This window comes from Natator depressus, chromosome 10 (genome assembly GCF_965152275.1).
Source record: "Natator depressus isolate rNatDep1 chromosome 10, rNatDep2.hap1, whole genome shotgun sequence".
NCBI lineage: Eukaryota > Metazoa > Chordata > Testudines > Cheloniidae > Natator > Natator depressus.
In genome coordinates this window covers 79,091,521-79,108,480 of record NC_134243.1, presented here as the reverse complement: position 1 = coordinate 79,108,480, position 16,960 = coordinate 79,091,521, and the positions used below count along the sequence as shown (strand labels likewise).

Sequence of the window (16,960 nt, the reverse complement as noted above, 5' to 3'; positions counted from 1 at the left end):
TGACAATTTAGTTGTTTTCCACTCCCCCCCTCCCCGTAAATTTGAACACCCCACCTCTAATTTCAATTATTGGGGAAAACACTTGGATCAAATCCGAACCCAAAGTCTAGCTTTGATATGTTTAGACCTTAAACCTGAATCACACCGTAAATACAGACCTAGAGTCACACAACCTCCTCCACCCATCTCTACAGCTTTCAGTCTATACAACTACTTTGCTTTTCAGAGTAATATCCATTAATGTCGGCCACATGGTTGAGTGAAACCAAACGGAGAGTCCTAAAGCATCACATCAAAGCATGGGCATAAGCATTGCATCCCATAGTCCAATGGTGAACACTTCACACTTTCTGATGGAATCATTATATACTTAATTTAAGTAATTATTGGTGAAATTCTCCTAGGTATGGAGGCACTACTCAAGAATCTCCTCATCAATTAAACTCCAAGGTAAGGCAATGTAGGGAGTAGCTATATGTGTAGAATGACATTGTTATGCTGGAGTGTCTCCATGCTGGGCAGCTGCAGGGGAGCCCTGGAATCTGGCTTTATTTGAGTCGGAGTAGCCCAAAAGCCCCATATAGGGTGTACAGAAGGGCAATAGCCAATGTTTTAGCCCAAAGCTGTGTCCCCACGTAGTTGCTGTCACAAAGCTAGCTTTCTTATGCTTCCTGTGGTTAATTTTACCCCTTATAACTTGCAAGTGAGACTAACACTCAAAGTTACGCTCATCTGAGAGCACACCCGTTTCGTACAATTTCAGGGAACCTTCTGGCAAACAGAAAGTATGGCTCTTGTTCCGAAACCTCAAACCAGCCAAAACTTACCTAGCTGTGGATTTCACTACAAAAATGTTTCACACGATGCCAGTCGTAACGTCAGCTGTAGTTAACATGTTTCATATGGGTCCAAGCTGCGAAGGACTGGACCGTCCCTAAAATTCAAAGAGGTTTATGAGTCCAGAGATACAAGCCCTTCTCTATTTATACTAGAAAAAAACCCTACTGGGGTGTACTTTTCAGCAATGAGCCTAAATCAACCCCCTGGCTCTGAACAAAATTCACATCCAGCTGTGGATCCAAACACTTGAGACCGTTTCTGTTGGAATGCCAACAACTGCGCCTACTTAAGTCACTTAATAGATTACCACCCCCAACTCAGGTCACAATAATTTGCCTCATAGAGTAAATTTACCCTTGACCCTGTTAGACTAAGGGGTGTAGATCGGGGAGAATTTGGCCTTTGGAGACAACAATAGGCAGTAGAAATAGAAAATATGTTAGTTTTAAAGAAGAGTAATAAGAAAGATAAATCTCCAGACCCTCTATAAATAATCTGGACCAGAAAAATACACAAGATGTGTCATAGAATGGTAGCATGTTAAGAATGGGGAAAGTTTCTAAAATTAATTTCGTTCATTTTAGTTTATTAAAATTGCTTTCATTTATCTCTCATGTTAAATATTTTATTTTTCCATATTAATGGTTGCAATTTCTACTGTGGCTTGTTTCTGTCATTAACACTGTACAAACTTAATATCATTAGTAGTTTTTCCCTTAATTATGTGACTGGAGAAGAAAAACATCAAAGTTTCCGTGAAATTGGAATAGTATATCTAAATTGCCTCATGTTTATTTTAACATTAACAGTAAATGAAGCTAATGGGCTTTTATATTATTAAAAGCAGCCATTTGTGTCCTGCCTGCTGTAATATATAACAAAGCTTTAAAAGACGTTAAATAATTAGTTATTTAATAGGGATGTGCAAAATAGATCAAACAACAGGCAAACTTCCTAGTAACAGAAGTTCCAACTGTGACCCCTTTGTGATGCCTTAAAACTGGGTTTCTCCTAAACACGTCTTACGTCCCACTGTTAATTTGATTGCTTTAGTTTATAATCGGCCCAGAGGGTTGCCCTGCCTTCCAGCCTCAGAGATGCAAAGGAGTCACAGGCCTGGACAGGGTATTGACAATAATTTCATAAGGATCTATGATTCTATTTCTACACCACCTGGTATTAAAATTCACACGCGCAGCAGCAAAAGGTAGACCCAATACACCAAAGCACCTTAGTACCTGTGTCATTTACACAGGGAGGGCTGTCCCATTGGCTCATCAACATCTACATGTTTTGGACATAAGGAAGCATGTCTGGAGTCAGAACGACACTGGCTACCCTGATGGGCTGATATTTTCCTGATCTTAGGGTGTGGTACCGTGGTGGGGATTGTAGGGCGAGAGACAATAAACGCTTCTTTTTTTAATGTTCATTGACCCTACTCACCAGCAGCTCAATTCTGCTCCCAGGGAATTTTGTGGCAATGCTGCTATTGACTTGAATGGCCCTGGATCCAGTCCCAGCTAATTCTAGCCTTTTCCAGAGGTAAGCTTGAACTGACACCCTAGACTCGAACCCCCTGAATTTTGGTGGGGTTCAGAGTATTTCGCAGAGGTCCCCATTTTTGTACAAGGGGTGAGCCAAAACCCTGGATTTGAAGTCCTCACCTATGGTTAGTTTGAAATCTGGAGCCAGACCAGATATTGCAGCTGAAGCCCATCTCGAATTTGAATAGGTCTTATATATTACAAGTCATCTACCAGTCTCATTCCAGACCAGCTGACAGTTTCACATTGTCAGTGCTAATGTTGACGAACCAAAGAAACTACTCTCATTGACAAAGGCTGTATTGTTGGGAAGGAGTCCAAATAGATGGTTGGGGAGGTCTTTTCTCTCACATGCAAAAATGAATGACATTTTGTATTTTGGGGGACAGACACCCTAGGCCAGAATTTCTGCTGCTTTATGCCTTGTGTAATCATTTACACCTGTGCAAATGGAAGACATATTCGAGATAAAACATCAGCAAATCAGAATGGTAGCATTCTGGTCTTGCTTTTTATGAACTACCCAAGGGCTCAGGGGATCAGTGATGGGCTATTCCCCTTCATTTCTAGGTTATGATGCAGTCTGTGGCCTGATGCCCAAAAAAATCAACATTGAGTTCTGCAGCCAGATTTAAAGGCCGATACCTCCTACCCATGATGGCTAGAAATGACTTTTGATGTTACTGGTATAGGACGATTCCTAGCATTCCAATACAGCAGTTACTCTAGCTCAGAATACCAGACCTTAAAACCATGACAATATGACGGATGGAAAGTATACTTTACATAACTTTCACAGGTTTCAAAATTAGGTATGATTTTTCTCTTGCAGAGGCCTATACAGTTTGACTTAATGTAATGCCTGTCACTCGTATTTGCGTAGGACTACTACTGCAAATCAGTTTCCATATGCAGGGTTCAGGAGATGCACCAGGGCACATTGGTGTCTATGTTCCCTCCTACTGTCTGCCGGCATGATGATATTCTGTTGCACGTTCGGCTTCCTTCGTAGCAAAGGGCCAAGCTGGCCTGTCGTGGGCTGTATTCTCCCAGGTCATTAAGTCCAGCCCGGCAGACTGTACATGCCATTTGATGCCATCCTTGTAGCGAAGTTTGGGGTGGCAAACCTTCCTACTGCCTTTTTAAAATTCACTGTACAGAACTCTTTTAGGCAGTCGATTGTTATCCGTGAGGATGACGTGGCCGACCGAGGTCATTTGCCTCCGCGCTAACATGACTTCCACGCTGAGCATGGCTGCCAGGTGTAGTACTTCATTGCTGGTGATTTTGTCAGACCATTTGATTCCCATTATGTGAGTAGGTGGCACTCTTGCTGCAGGCAGTTAAATTTTGGGATATGGCGACGATAAAGGGGGCAGATCCCTAACAAGTATAAACAATCCTGGCTTTACAATCACAGGGTGCAAAAAATGGTGCCTAAAAATATTTTAAAAACTCCCCAAATCCATTCCCTGTAACACAGGTAGCATACACAGAATATGGGGGTTAGGGGTGGTGGAGGTGCTTGAAAGGTTTTTTTTGGCATTTGTTCCAGAGTGATCAGAACACACAAGGCATGTGCATCTCAAATTCAAAGCAATAACAAAAAATGTATACCACTTCATACCACATCACGTATTCCCTCTCTCAATAAAGTTAATGTGATATAACTTGTAGGAAAAATCCCTTAGAATTTAATAGCAATGAACAATAGGATTATGTATAAATTTGAAAATACATATATAATTTAACAGAGAATCCAGACTAGCAGCCGTGTTAGTCTGTATCCGCAAAAAGAAAAGGAGTACTTGTGGCACCTTGGAGGATGCCACAAGTTGGAGGATTGGGCCAAAAGAAACCTGATGAGGTTCAATAAGGATAAGTGCAGGGTCCTGCACTTAGGACGGAAGAACCCAATGCACAGCTACAGACTAGGGACCGAATGGCTAGGCAGCAGTTCTGCGGAAAAGGACCTAGGGGTTACAGTGGACGAGAAGCTGGATATGAGTCAGCAGTGTGCCCTTGTTGCCAAGAAGGCCAATGGCATTTTGGGATGTATAAGTAGGGGCACAGCGAGCAGATCGAGGGACGTGATCGTTCCCCTCTATTCGACATTGGTGAGGCCTCATCTGGAGTACTGTGTCCAGTTTTGGGCCCCACACTACAAGAAGGATGTGAATAAATTGGAGAGAGTCCAGCGAAGGGCAACAAAAATGATTAGGGGTCTGGAACACATGACTTATGAGGAGAGGCTGAGGGAACTGGGATTGTTTAGTCTGCAGAAGAGAAGAATGAGGGGGGATTTGATAGCTGCTTTCAACTACCTGAGAGGTGGTTCCAAAGAGGATGGTTCTAGACTATTCTCAGTGGTAGAAGATGACAGGACAAGGAGTAATGGTCTCAAGTTGCAGTGGGGGAGGTTTAGGTTGGATATGAGGAAAAACTTTTTCACTAGGAGGGTGGTGAAACACTGGAATGCGTTACCTAGGGAGGTGGTAGAATCTCCTTCCTTATAAGTTTTTAAGGTCGGGATTGACAAAGCCCTGGCTGGGATGATTTAATTGGGGATTGGTCCTGCTTTGAGCAGGGGGTTGGACTAGATGACCTCCTGAGGTCCCTTCCAACCCTGATATTCTATGATTCTATGATTCTGTGATTCACCTTAGAGACTAACAAATTTATTTGAGCATAAGCTTTTGTGAGCTACAGCTCACTTCATCGGATGCATCAAATACTCCTTTTCTTTTAACAGAGAATGTGATCCCTTCTATAATTTTTGACCCATTTTGTAGAAGTCATATAGCATTCTATTAATTGTAACATGATAGTTGAAAAATTCTAGAGAAAGGTTCTCATTTTCAATTACATTGTAAGACTTTCCATTAGGGACATTAATGCGAAATGCTACCATTATGCAAAGGGGCAAAGTTACAGGAGAAATTTTGTATTTCCTATATACTCATGCTTTCAAACTCTGTCATAAATAGCATTAATTCTCTGTAATTACATTTGCAAGCATGACGTGACACCTGTGCATGTCTGTCTCTCATACTCACACATATCCATACTGCAATACTTGAAAAAACACTGCTCACAACTAGTGTTTCTACCCCACTTTTTTCCATCACAGACACACTTACTTAAACCACTGCAGGGAGTGTGCAAAGAAAGTCAACTCAAGACTTTAGTGCTATTACAATATATATATATATAAAAATTAATAACAATAACTAAATTCGCTGGTATAGCCAGTATCCATAAGGGATGTCAGCCTTTTGTTTGGTAGTGAGAATTGTATAGCCTCCACAGATGAAACTTTGCCTCCTCCGAGTTACAGTGTGAGTGAAATGGGAGGCAAAACCTCAATACCACCTGTTAGGTACAATGAAGATGTCTGTCTGTCTGTCTATCATGGATATTATTGAAACCTACTGCTAGTGAATAGACGAGCTCATGTTTCATAGCTATTGTTATTAGATGGGTATGTTCCACTATGGAAAACTACTGCCGTCAGACCATAGTGTAACTGTGAAATAGAACTTCACTAAACACAAGTATTTCTAGCACTGTCAGTTCTAAGGGATCACAGACCTTCATCCCTTACCATGCTAGTCACACCTGCCATCTTAGATTTCCACCTCAGAAATAGCTTCCCACAGCCATTTTGGAAGCTTTATTTTGGGAGGCTCAGTGGGATACAGATATTTTCAACTCTAAGTGATGGCACCTGAGGTTGCTGTGCCTCTATCGCATGACCACAATCCAGGGTAATTCAGAGTTACCCTTGAATGGATGCTGAGCTATTACCAACACTGTGACGATACCAACAAGAAGATAAAGACAAGGGTCAACATAATCCAGAAGCTTGCTTGCACATCCTGGGGATGTGATTCTTTCACGCATCAAACATTATAAGCCCTGGTCTTGCTAATAGCGGAGTACTGTTGAAAAATTCGAGAGAAAGGTTCTCATTTTCAATTACATTGTAAGACTTTCCGTTAGGGACAGTAATGTGAAATGCTACCATTATGCAAAGGGGCAAAGTTACAGGAGAAATTTTGCATTTCCTACATTCTCATGCTTTCAAACTCTGTCATCATATAATATATTAACCCAATTCTCTGTAATTACATTTGCAAGCATGACATGACACCTGTGCTTGTCTGTCTCTCACACTCACACATATCCATACTGCAGTACTTGAAAAAACACCGTTCACAACTAGTGTTTCTCCTCCACTTCTTTCCATCACAGACACACTTACTTAAACCACTACAGGCTTTCAGATCTCAAGATTCAGATATAATCCCAGACTGTTGCTTTTCAAATGCTATGCAAAGCAGCAGCAGCAGCTGAGGTTGGCAGAATGACTGAAAGTTGCGGCCATATGCACGGTGGTTGGATAGGGTTTGTGAAGTGAGATTAAGGCCTGAGGCAGGTAGGTGCTGATCTCCGCTTGGGGAGTGCTGCACGCTCGCCACTTCTATTGCCTTCAGGCAGTACTTTGCAGGATCAGGCTCTTAGGTCCATGTTTTCAAATGTGGGTGCCCACCGGTAAGTACCTAAAGCTAGGGAAATGCAACCTAGATGGAGCTACTATAAGGTGGGTGCATAACTGGTTGGAAAACTGTTCCCCGAGAGTAGGTGTCAGTGGTTCACAGTCATGCTGGAAGGGCATAACGAGTGGGGTTCCGCAGGGATCAGTTCTGGGGCTGGTTCTGTTCAATATCTTCATCAATGATTTAGATAATGGCATAGAGAGTACACTAATAATGTTTGCAGATGGTACCAAGATGGGAGGGGTTGCAAGTGCTTTGGAGGATAGGATTAAAATTCAAAATAATCTGGACAAACTGGAGAAATGGTCTGAAGTAAATAGGATGAAACTCAATAAAGACAAATGCAAAGTATTCCACTTAGGAAGGAACAATCAGTTTCACGTGTACAAAATGGGAAATCACTGCCTAGGAAGGAATACTGCGGAAAGGGATCTGGGGGTCATAGTGGACCACAAGCTAAATATGAGTCAACAGTGTAACGCTGTTGCAAAGAAAGCAAACATCATTCTGGGATGTATTAGCAGGAGTCTTGTAAGCAAGACACAAGAAGTAATTCTTTTGCTCTACTCTGTGCTGATTAGGCCTCAACTGGAGTATTGTGTCCAGTTCTGGGTGCCACATTTCAGGAAAGATGTGGACAAATTGGAGAGTCCAGAGAAGAGCAACATAAATGATTAAAGGTCTAGAAAACATGACCTATGAGGGAAGATTGAAAAAATTGGGTTTGTTTAGTCTGGAAAAGAGAAGACTGAGAGGGGACATGATAACAATTTTCAAGTATGTAAAAGGTTGTTACAAGGAGGAGGGAGAAGAATTGTTCTTCTTAACCTCTGAGGTCAGGACAAGAATCAATGGGCTTAAACTGTAGCAAGGGAGGTTTAGGTTGGGCATCAGGAAAAACTTCCTAACTGTCAGGATGGTTAAGCACTGGAATAAATTGCCTAGGGAGGGTGTAGAATCTCCATCACTGGACATTTTTTAAGAGCAGGTTAGACATACACCTGTCAGGAATAGTCTAGAAGATAATACTTAGTCCTGCCATGAGGGCAGGGGACTGGACTAGATGACCTCTCGAGGTCCCTTCCAGTCCTATGATTCTATGATATTTAGGTACTGTGACAGGGTCGGGCCAGATGGTTACAGGAGAATAATAGAAGGCAGATATATTAGCCCCAGGTTAAGTAGGTCCCTTTTCCCTGGGTAAGGTAACAGAGAAGGTTCCAGAACAATCAGAAACCTTCTGGAGACAATTAAGACAGACAGGCTAATTAGAACACCTGCAGCCAATCAACAAGCTGCTAGAATCAATTAAGGTAGGCTTATCAGGGCACCTGGGTTTAAAAAGGAGCTCACTTCAGTTTGTGGTGTGCGTGTAAGGAGCTGGGAGCAAGAGGCGCTAGGAGCTGAGAGTGAGAACTCATACTGTTGGAGGACTGAGGAGTACAAGCATTATCAGACACCAGGAGGAAGGTCCTATGGTGAGGATAAAGAAGGTGTTGGGAGGAGGCCATGGGGAAATAGCCCAGGGAGTTGTAGCTGTCACACAGCTGTTCCAGGAGGCACTCTAGACAGTTGCATTCCCTGGGCCCTGGGCCGGAACCCGGAGTAGAGGGTGGGCCCGGGTTCCCCCGAAACCTCCCAACTCCTGGTCAGACACAGGAGGAGTTGACCTGGACTGTGGGTTCACGAAAATGGCCAAACTGAGGGCTGCCATGAAGCTCCGAGGCGAGCAAATCCGCCAATAAGCGCAAGACCCACCAAGGTAGAGGAGGAACTTTGTCACAATACCTAAATAAGTGGTCTGCCGAGTTTAGTGGGTTGAAAAACTGGGGGGAGGGAGAGGGAAGGAAATGGATGAAAACAAAACACAACAAAAAACAGAAAACTTTCAAGACACTTTACGTGACAATTTACATTTAGTCAACAACCCAATTTTCCTTAAAAGATGTGTTTAGACAAAAAAAGCCATTCTTAGTACTGAGTGCCTGCAGGATACACTGAAGTCAAAATAGGGTCCTGGTCCCTCTGTGTTCTCTTGTGGTGACCATCCATGCTGGGTGTATCCATGACACTCATTGGCATGGCACAATCTCTCCTTGGGTGAATGCCTCACTTCACTGCCTATCATCACAGTGGCAATGCAGTGTCCCTCTGCTTTTGGCCCCAAGGGGACTGCATGGAGCTCAAGATTGGGCCCCAGGGTTATTTTCTAAAGTAGCTGGGGGACCAACTCTCAGGTTTGTTCATTTCTATCCTAGGAACCCCACCGATATTTTGTGTAGGAATTGGTTGACTCATGGCAGGTTTGCTGGCTTTTCCAGCAAGCCATGCACAGCATGTTTCCATCGACACTAACCTCCAGTGTAAACATAACTTTCTGGAGTCACTGCTGTTTCCTGTCCCTCAGGGAAATAAAAAGTTGGGCTAAGGATCACTTGGCCTATGGGGCCGTAACATGGGCTGCACATGTAGGACTGGAAACGAAAAACTGGCCCTGTGTTGCAAACCACAGGAATTTGTCATCTGAGCGGCTTTGGAGAGCTGAGAAATCGCCATGAGGCTTTACTCCGATGTATGTATTCTAGTTCACACCAGCAATTGTAAGTTTAGCCCAGCACATGCAGCTCTGTTATTCTTTCATCACCCATACGTGGATAGCTGAACTTAAAATATGAGGAATAAATATCTCCAGAAGTCACTCTGAATACCCTGCATGTGGGGGATGTGGATGGGAATGATGCCTGGAATAAGGATGGTAAATTATGCACAATACTTTAGCTTCACTGTTTATTTTGGTAAAAGTGTGTAAGAGGCACAATGGAACAAAGAAAGAGGACTATATCTGCTAGAGATGGGACTGATCCAAAACCTCCCACTCCTGCATTTTGGTGTGAAACCAGGTCCAGAGTTTCCCAGTGACACCTAGTTTTAAAATGGACTGACCCCAAACACAGACTCCGCCCACCACCTGAGCTGTGCGGTGTTCAAGAACCGGGTCAGCGTTCTGTGATCAGAGCTCTCTGCTGAAGTCTGCACCTAGCAATCACTTGGACACCTTCAGTCACTAATAAACGGCGCAGCTACTCCAAGAAAAAAGAAATCACAAACAGATCAGTAGCAGAACCAAATGGGAGCCATGTGCCTGTCTTGTACCTTTGGCAGGAGTTTATATGAGTTATTGTTGCTCAGTCTGCATTTGCCTTCTTATTCCTCCGAGCATTATGGAGGCACCAGAGGCCACTCTTGTCAGTGCTCTTTAGTCCTTTCAGAAAGTGGGACATGGGCAAGGGAAAAAAAGCCAAGGAGTCCTCTCAGAAAACCCCAGCGCCTCCCCCTCCAGCCGCCTCCTCTGGCACGGGAACAATGAAAAGAATGTGTATGTACTCATTGTAACTTCATTGCAAATCCAACCTCAGGCTGAGTGCGGGAGAATAATTACAAGAAAGTGGCAGCTTTCCCTATGCTTTGGAAGGAACAGTTGGGGGTGCCACAGAAACGAATGTAAGGTAATGTAATCATTTACAGAAGATTTGTGGTCAATGAACGTTTGGCTTCTGTCCAAGCGCACAGCCAGAGCTCATTACATTTAAGAAGACTGCAGTGAAAGCTTTCAATGACCACTGTTTGTCTTTCATTTCATCTCACGTCTGACCCCCCTGACCTCAGGGAAGCCTGCTAAGACTTTTCTTTTCACTGGCCAGATTTCAACTGCGGTAAATGTGATTTCTAAATGACAACACTAAATTCCCTGTGCGCTGGACCTTTCGCTTACTAACGAACCACGGCCTTTTCAACCTCAAGTACCTTAGCGAAGAACAGATTTTTTTTTTCCACATGAAAACAGCAGTGCTGGGCCCTGGGATAGGGTAACTTAGCAACTCGACCACAGGGATTAGGAAAATTGACTCCAAATCAAAATAAAACACCAGAGTTTCCTGTTTTGAGCCTTTCTGTACTATATTCAAATTATTTATGAAAAGGGTAACAAAAAGGGGGAAAAGGGATTAGGGTCTGAAGTGGGAGCAGAGAATGGATTTCCTCAGCACTGTCCCATATTCTAAATGAAGAGCTAGTAAATGTAACCTTTTGGGGCCTAAGGGGAGAGAGGGTAGTTGAGGGGGGGAGGGAAGAAGTGTTTATAGGCACTGAAAAAAGCAGCTCCCTGACATTGGATATCTCGTGCTGAGATGCAGACTGTTCTTCCACTCCTTTGCCCCTGCGCACATGGAAGCTCCAAGATGATAACAGAGTTAGATGAGGCCCCTCTCTAACTGCGCCTATTGTAAAGCTGGCCAGCACACGGTGTGTGTTGTCACTGTACAAAAGTACGGTGCCCCCCACTGTGTAGCTACTGCTCTCCCTGGCTGGTTTGGGGGGCGGGCACTAACAGGAATTGCACTGAAACTGACTCCAGAAACCAGTCAAACACTCAGTCTTTTCCAGGAGAGGACTGGCAGAGTTCTTTGCAACCAGGACTCTTGGGCCTTTTCCAGTTAATAAAGAAGTATTGTATTTATCGAAGCTTCAAGGACATACCTGGAATCTGCCAGACCTCACGAGAGCGGGATGAACTACTGCCATCAGTGAGGACTTGTTATCTGCTGGACTCTTGACACCGGGTGATTTTTGCAAGGCGTGTAATTTAAAAAAATACATTTTTATTTAAAAGAAAACAAATTGCAATGTAATATTAATTTATACAATGCCCTTCACAAGCATCATGGAACCTCATACTGCTAAAACAATGTAAAAGCTGAAATCTGCCTTGGGTTTTCCCATGCAGCTTCCACCGACTTCAGCAGAAACTGTGGACAAGAACTTCAGCTGGGGTGAACCAGCATCGCGCCACTGCTGTCAATGCTGATTTACAGCAGCTGAGGATCTAGTATGCTGCGTGGTTAGGCAATGGCAGAATTTGACCCATTTTATACCTAGAGAATCAAACCCTCCTCAACAGAAATTTTAAAATCTCGTGTGTAATTTAGATGGAAAATTTTGTCCTGGTTAGCTGGTGGGTTCAGTTCTACCCTCTGTTACATCAGGTCTGGGCTGGTGCAATTTGAACAGAACAGAGAATCAGGCCTGGTGATGGGAGAAAACTATTAGATGTGAGTACACAGCGTTATTACAATACACTTTAACTAAAGACTGATATACCTTGTCAGCAGTAATATAATAGCAATGCTTGAGGCTCCATACAAGATAGGTCCATCAACGGCTATGAGATAGGATGGGCACGGATGGTGTCCCTACCCTCTGTTTGCCAGAAGCTGGGAATGGGTGACAGGGGATGGATCACTTGATGATTACCTGTTCTGTTCATTCCCTCTGAAGCACCTGGCATTGGCCACTGTCAGAAGACAGGATCCTGGGCTAGATGGACCTTTGGTCTGACATTCTTATGTTATGTTCAAGATGGTTACCCCATTGTGCTAGATGCTGTACATAACTATGGTAAGTAACAGGCCCTGCCCTGCAGAGCTCACACTTTAAATAGATAAAACCGACAAAGGCAGAAGGAAAGGAGGATTATTATTCCCATTTTGCAGACACAGAGCTGAGGCAGAGAGATTAAATCACCTGTCCCAGGCCTTAGAGCTGCTCTGCCCTGTGTCCAAGCTGCCTACTGTCACACACTGAGGTGTAGGCAGTGTGACCTAGTGGTTGGCACAGGAATCTGGCCAAGTGCTTGGAGCTAAATCAGAGGTCAGAACTGGAGATGTGGTCAGGAGACAAGCCAATGGTCAGAGCCAGGCGTTAGGCAAGGATGAGGGCTTGAGTGGAGGAGGTAGCGGGGAGGGAAACAAGGGCTGGATAGGAAGCAGGTCTGGTGCAATCTGCAGAAGTGGTTGGCCTTGAGCAACCACTGGGCTGCTGTTGCTCCCAGGCTTACATAGGGATCTGTTGGCCCTTCTGTCCCATCTGGGAGCAGAGTCACTTAGTGAGGGTTTATTGGGCAGGGAAAAGGTGCCCGGCTTCCTCTCTGAGCCTGATCTCCAGGGCAGCCTACAGGAGGCCGGGCTACCCCCTTGGGCTGAGGAAGGGACTCACCCGGGAGAAGGCGCATTTGTAGCCCAGCTGAGCCTGGAGAACATGCCATTGCAGGGGAGGGAGCTGTTGACAATCCCCATGCAGAGGTGTTCAGCTGAGCCAGAGATCCCAGGCGTTGTGAGTGCCCTCTTGCCAAGAACAGATTTTCAAAAAGCATGGATTAGCCACTGTCTGCTTTGAAAATCACCCCAAACTGGGCAGACCAGGTCTCTGCAGGGAGCCTGCTCTGGAGTCTCCCCTGTTCTCTCAGAGCTCAACTCTCACTGTGTGTGACCCAGGGACCTCTGGATCCCAAGTGGCAGAATGGGGTGCATAGGGGTTTACAGGGATTCCCTGGTCTGAAGTTTACATCACTTGTCAGAAATGGTCTAGTTAATGCTTAGTCCTGCCTTGAGTGCAGGGGACTGGACTAGATGACCTCTCGAGGTCCCTTTTAGTCCTATGATTCTATAATAGTTCATCAAAGGGTAGCATGTAAGGACTTTGTTGAGAGCCTATAACCTGCTGGTCATCATCATCATTGCAAAATGTAAGGGTGTTATTTAAAAAATTTGTCTCTATACTGGAAACTGTGCTCTTAAGGTATGTACATTAAGACAGGTCACCAGAAGGTGATAAAGAGGCGGGGGCGGGGAGGGTGAGGAGGAGACTATGACCATTGTGTATTGTGTCTTAAAATGGAAGTCTATTTGCATACAGAGTCACCAGCTAATCAAGAGTCACAGTCAACAAGAGATTGCAAAATCTACAGGAAGGAACACACAGCAGTGGGTCCTGTTTACAGCTAAGAACAAAGAACTAGCCTGGTACATCAGGAGAATGCAAGGAGAAACATGGTTTTCTTCACTGAGGAGAGAACTGCCAGCAGGTGCTGTCTTATGAAAGGAGCGTCACAGTCAGCTTGGTTGGAAAATGCTGCAAAGACTTAGGGCGAACTAAACTTCCTTAAAACAATATTTTGTTAATTAAGTCTAGGCTTTAGAATGTGTGTTAAGGTTTTATTTTACAGGTAACCATCTGTTTCCAGTTCTTCTATTTGCTATTACCTGAATCTCTGTTCCTGGTTAAACAAACACGTCCTTGTTTCCTCTATAAACAAACCCAAGTGCTGTGAGGTGAGCGGAGCGGGGATGCTGAGGAGAAGCTGGCAAGTGGAGGGGTTCTGTTCCTTTGGGAACAGTGGATCTGAGAGCGTCCAGAGGACCAGGTAGACGCTCAGAGGTTGAAGTCTGCCTATCGAGGTGCCACGACCTGCAGATCGGGGCCAGCATAGGCTGAGAGAGGAGGGTGTGTGACTGGTGGAGTCAGGGACCTGACCCTGGGTGGGCACAGACAAGGCCCCTCATGCTAAGGGCAGGTGCTACAGACGTGCCTCACAGCCCTGGATACCCCCGAGAAGCATCACACCCTGCCATGCTCAACTCCAAAGCAGAGATTTCCTCAGAAAATGCTGTGCTACTTGTGAGTGTTAAGTGCACCGCCGGTGAGGAGGAATGGCAACCTGGATAACACAGAAGCCTTTAGATCAGGGGAATGACGGGGGATTTTAACGTTAAACTGGCAATAAGTTTCGAGTTCAAGAAACCAAAGCCAACTGTGCAGCTATTTGGCTCCGCAGGAAGTAACAAAAACCAGCGACAGGAGAGAAGCCAGGAATATACTTAGAAAAGGGCAATAACTGTACTCTGTAAGGAGGGTGGTTCTCGAGGATATAAGGAGCTTTCTTGGACATTGAGACCTGAGCAAGCGTAACAGTCCTTTGCCCAGGCTATTTGAAAGGTCTGAACATGGGCCCTTTGGCATGGCAACACAGTTCGCTACGGCTTGAGCTCAAAGAATAACTTCAGTAGTAGTGCACCAGCCACCAGAAGAGGACATAGCATACGCTCTACCAGGTTCACAAACGTTCAGCTGAGATCAGTGATATTGGTGGACAAGCAATCTTATATACCTTTTCCGTACTATAAGGAGCTGTGCAAGTTGGCTGGCATAATGATTCTGAGTTATAAAATATGTAACTGTGGAAACTATATAACGTACACTACTTGTATTGATTTTTTTCTTTGTAAAATTTAGATGTACACCTCATAGACTCTTAGCTCCCTGGTATTCCCTGCTTTATACCCTACAGTTGTTGATTTACACCAGCACTCTGTGTGCCTAGTTTACAAATAATGAAGTTTAAATCTACAGTTAGAAGTGATTCAGACATACTGATAGCTTGTTTTCCTAGAAGAATAAACAGTACTTGCGTCACCTTAGGAGCCTCTTTAGAGGAAGTGCATCAAATGGTTACTAATTATTACATAACAAATATGTCATAGTGGGAATCACCAGGTGGTGCTCTTACATAGTCTTACAGGTTCTTATTCTTGTTCTGTGAGAACTGTTCATTCTCTGAAGAAATTCTTGTAGTGTTGTTAGTTGTGTGATGTAGTTGCTTTTTGGGGGGAATTCTGACAAGCAGCAAGGGAATTTGCTCTCTGCCTTCCAAGTCTCTTACTAGAGTCAATGCTTGAGGCCAAGACTGTGAAAAGGGGGATTGCATGTGCGTCATTAGTGACCACCTCTGTTCAAGGACTGGCCGATATAGTGTAAAATAAAAAAGATACACTAAGTAAATACCCAGGAAGTGTAAGGAGCCAAAATGAAAAGCTCCAGTATTTGCTACCCCCTCTGGACAGGGATGATAATATAACAACAATATTTGTAGGGCCTTTCTCCACAAAGAATCCCAAAGGCTTTACAAATTATGGATAAAATTCACCCCTGTGCAAAGAGCCTACACAGGGTATATGCATCACTTAGGGGTTAAGTAGGATCTAAGTGGTACCTTGGCCTTTGCGGTCCATCTGCACATGCTGATAAACCCCCCTTTGCATGGACGTACCCACCATGGGAAAGCAACTACCTCTGGAGGGAAAGCTGGTTTAACAGGGCCCAGTAACACTGTGCCACAAGTTTGGAAGAATATAGTACTACAGCCAAACACACTGGGCAGATTTTCGAACAGAAAGAGAAAGTACTCAGTGTGGAAGATAGTCAGGACACGAGTCAACGTTTTACTCCAGTGATGCGCTGCCAACAATTTAACCAGAGACTTGCGGAAGTTGCCTACCTCTTTGTCTGTGATAAACCTTGTGCTCTCTACAAAGGGAGTATACACATGCAGAAGGAGAGTAGAACAGTTCTTCCAAAACCTTTCCCCTGGGCACGTAAAAGAAATGTCTCTCTGGCAGGGAGGATTTAGCTGTATTTAGTGTTCCATCCCTGAGAATTTTAACACGGAACTCCTGAGAGCTCCCTCCAAAACACTGTTATCCCCACCTTGTGAAAGGGTTATGGGACCTTTTTATGACAAGGCCTCAGGACCCTAGTTTTACATCTCATGTGACAGACACAGGAGCAAATTCTGGCCTCTGTAATGCCACTGCTGCATAGTTGTAAGAAAGGCCAAGATTTTAAACATACTTAGTGATTTTGGGTCCCCAGTTTCACATACCTTTAAGGGGCTTGATCTCCAAAAAGTGCTGAGTACCCACTCTCTGATTATCAGGTTCCTTTAAAGCCTGTCCAACTGAGCACCTAAAATTAAGACCCCCAAAAAGCAGGACCCATTTTTGAAAAGCTTGAGCAAAATTTGTCTGATACCTTTATTACACCCAAGGGAGAGCACAGAGTTCAATTAAATACACCTAAGTGATCAAGTTCTTCATATATTAAAATAGCAAGGTAAGCAATACACAGTCTAGGTACCGCTGAGCAGCTCTTTATGGTTTCTCCTTATGCCCTAGCTATAAATATATAGGACTAAGTTCTTTCAGTTACACCTCTGCTATTTCCACAGAAGATAATGGAAGTAGCCTGGGTACATCTGAGGGCAGAATTTGGCCCAGAGAGTCTGTGCTAAGGCAAAATAGTATTCCCTCTTCTGATTGCAGAACTGTTTGGACCATTGCTCTC

General features: G+C 44.2%; 1 long non-coding RNA gene across 1 annotated transcript; it reads left to right on the top strand.

Annotated features, from left to right (window-relative positions):
• Window positions 1–401: 401 nt before the first annotated feature.
• On the top strand, window positions 402–13,750 carry LOC141994593 (uncharacterized). Its single transcript, XR_012641178.1, has 3 exons — window positions 402–450; window positions 12,281–12,400; window positions 13,697–13,750. It is a non-coding gene; the product is annotated as an uncharacterized LOC141994593 (long non-coding RNA).
• Window positions 13,751–16,960: the final 3,210 nt, after the last annotated feature.